Below are 2,456 nucleotides of genomic sequence, written 5' to 3'. Positions count from 1 at the left end.
GTGCTGTACCCTAGCCTGGCAGCGCTAATGACGTCTGTGCTTGGTGCTGTACCCTAGCTTGGCAGCTAATGACGTCTGTGTGCACAAGCTCGGTGTGAGTGTGCTTGGTCCTGTACCCTAGCCTGGCAGCTAATGACGTCTGTGTGCACAAGCTCGGTGTGAGTGTGCTTGGTCCTGTACCCTAGCCTGGCAGCTAATGACGTCTGTGTGCACAAGCTCGGTGTGAGTGTGCTTAGTGCTGTACCCTAGCCTGGCAGCCAATGATGTCTGTGTGCACAAGCTCGGTGTGAGTGTGCTTGGTCCTGTACCCTAGCCTGGCAGCTAATGACGTCTGTGTGCACAAGCTCGGTGTGAGTGTGCTTAGTGCTGTACCCTAGCCTGGCAGCCAATGATGTCTGTGTGCACAAGCTCGGTGTGAGTGTGCTTGGTCCTGTACCCTAGCCTGGCAGCTAATGACGTCTGTGTGCACAAGCTCGGTGTGAGTGTGCTTAGTGCTGTACCCTAGCCTGGCAGCCAATGATGTCTGTGTGCAGAAGCTCGGTGTGAGTGTGCTTGGTGCTGTACCCTAGCCTGGCAGCGCTAATGACGTCTGTGTGTGCAGAAGCTCGGTGTGAGTGTGCTTGGTGCTGTACCCTAGCCTGGCAGCTAATGACGTCTGTGTGTGCACAAGCTCGGTGTGAGTGTGCTTAGTGCTGTACCCTAGCCTGGCAGCCAATGATGTCTGTGTGCAGAAGCTCGGTGTGAGTGTGCTTGGTGCTGTACCCTAGCCTGGCAGCGCAAATGACGTCTGTGCTTGGTGCTGTACACTAACCTGGCAGCTAATGACGTCTGTGCACAAGCTCGGTGTGCTTGGTGCTGTACCCTAGCCTTGCAACTAATGACGTCTGTGCACAAGCTCAGTGTGCTTGGTGCTGTACCCTAGCCTGGCAGCTAATGACGTCTGTGCACAAGCTCGGTGTGAGTGTGCACCCTAGCCTGGCAGCTAATGGCGTCTGTGTGCACAAGCTCAGTGTGAGTGTGCTTGGTGCTGTACCCTAGCCTGGCAGCTAAAGCACCACTAATGGCCTTACTATATATTAATGAGTAGCTTCATACAACGCTATAAACATTTATTTTCCTAAACTATAAATAGTATATTGCAGAAGGGACAGTGTAGTTTGTATACTGTGTATATATTTATTTATACAAAACTCTTAAAGTGAATGTAAATGATACGGTTTGTAATGTACACTACCAATTCGCAATAAGCTTACAATTGAAACCGCAATGTTTTTTTTTTTTCAATATTCATATTATGATATTATTATTTATATTCCAACTTATCTCCGTTTTGAACGATAACTCCTCCCATCCTGGACTTCCTGTATTCTGACTACATTGCGTATAGAGCAGTCCCGCCTGCTCTATTACGTAGTCCTGAAGCGCGCTCCCGAAGAGAAATCAATTAACAGTAACAGTTCAATTGTATTCTGCAATGCTTATTTATTCAAAAAGTATCAGGAAAGCGGTCGCATCAATACTTACTTTCCTCTATCCGTGATCGCTAATGTAAATTAGCTAGTAAAAGCTTAGCGTATGTGCTAGACGTGGACGAGCATTGCTTGTCAAATCAGGATTCGGAAGGGAACGCATGCGCAGTTAGATCGCGTGACAGAGAAAAAAAGGGGCTGGACGCCACGGGATATGATCTATTATTCGTTAAAGGAACTGTCCATCAACTTAGAAATGAGGGACAAGATGGCGGGCGGAGGAATAAAGTAAGAATAATAGCGATAAATATGTTTATATTCTGAATTCTTATTCAATTATAAAAAAATCATGACTTAAACTAGCGTTTATTTTGGGAGATTAACAACATGAGGATGAGAGGTGACCGTGACTTTACATTCACTTTAAACTAGACAGGGTACACATCCTATGACCCTGCAAAATGCACAGCCCTGGGTGCTCAATTAGGGTTGCCAGCTGTCCTTCAAAAAAATACTGGACAGCCAGCAGATAAGGGGGGGCACACACATTTATTTGAGATTTTTATATATATATATATATACACACACATACACATATATACATACACTGCTCCAAAAAATAAAGGGAACACTAAAATAACATCCTAGATCTGAATGAATGAAATATTCTAATGAAATACTTTGTTCTTTACATAGTTGAATGTGCTGACAACAAAATCACACAAAAATTAAAAAATGGAACCCATGGAGTTCTGGAATTGGAGTCACACTCAAAATGAAAATAGAAAAACACACTACAGGCTGATCCAACTTTGATGTAATGTCCTTAAAACAAGTCAAAATGAGGCTCAGTAGTGTGTGTGGCCTCCACATGGCTGTATAACCTCCCTACAACGCCTGCGCATGCTCCTGATGAGGTGGCAGAATCTCCTCCCAGTCCTGGACTAAAGCATCTGCCAACTCCTGGACAGTCTGTGGTGCAACGTG

The sequence above is a fragment of the Bombina bombina genome, chromosome 10 (genome assembly GCF_027579735.1).
Source record: "Bombina bombina isolate aBomBom1 chromosome 10, aBomBom1.pri, whole genome shotgun sequence".
NCBI classification, from domain to species: domain Eukaryota; kingdom Metazoa; phylum Chordata; class Amphibia; order Anura; family Bombinatoridae; genus Bombina; species Bombina bombina.
The sequence above is the reverse complement of the archived record's forward strand: the minus strand, read 5'-3'. Positions refer to the sequence as shown.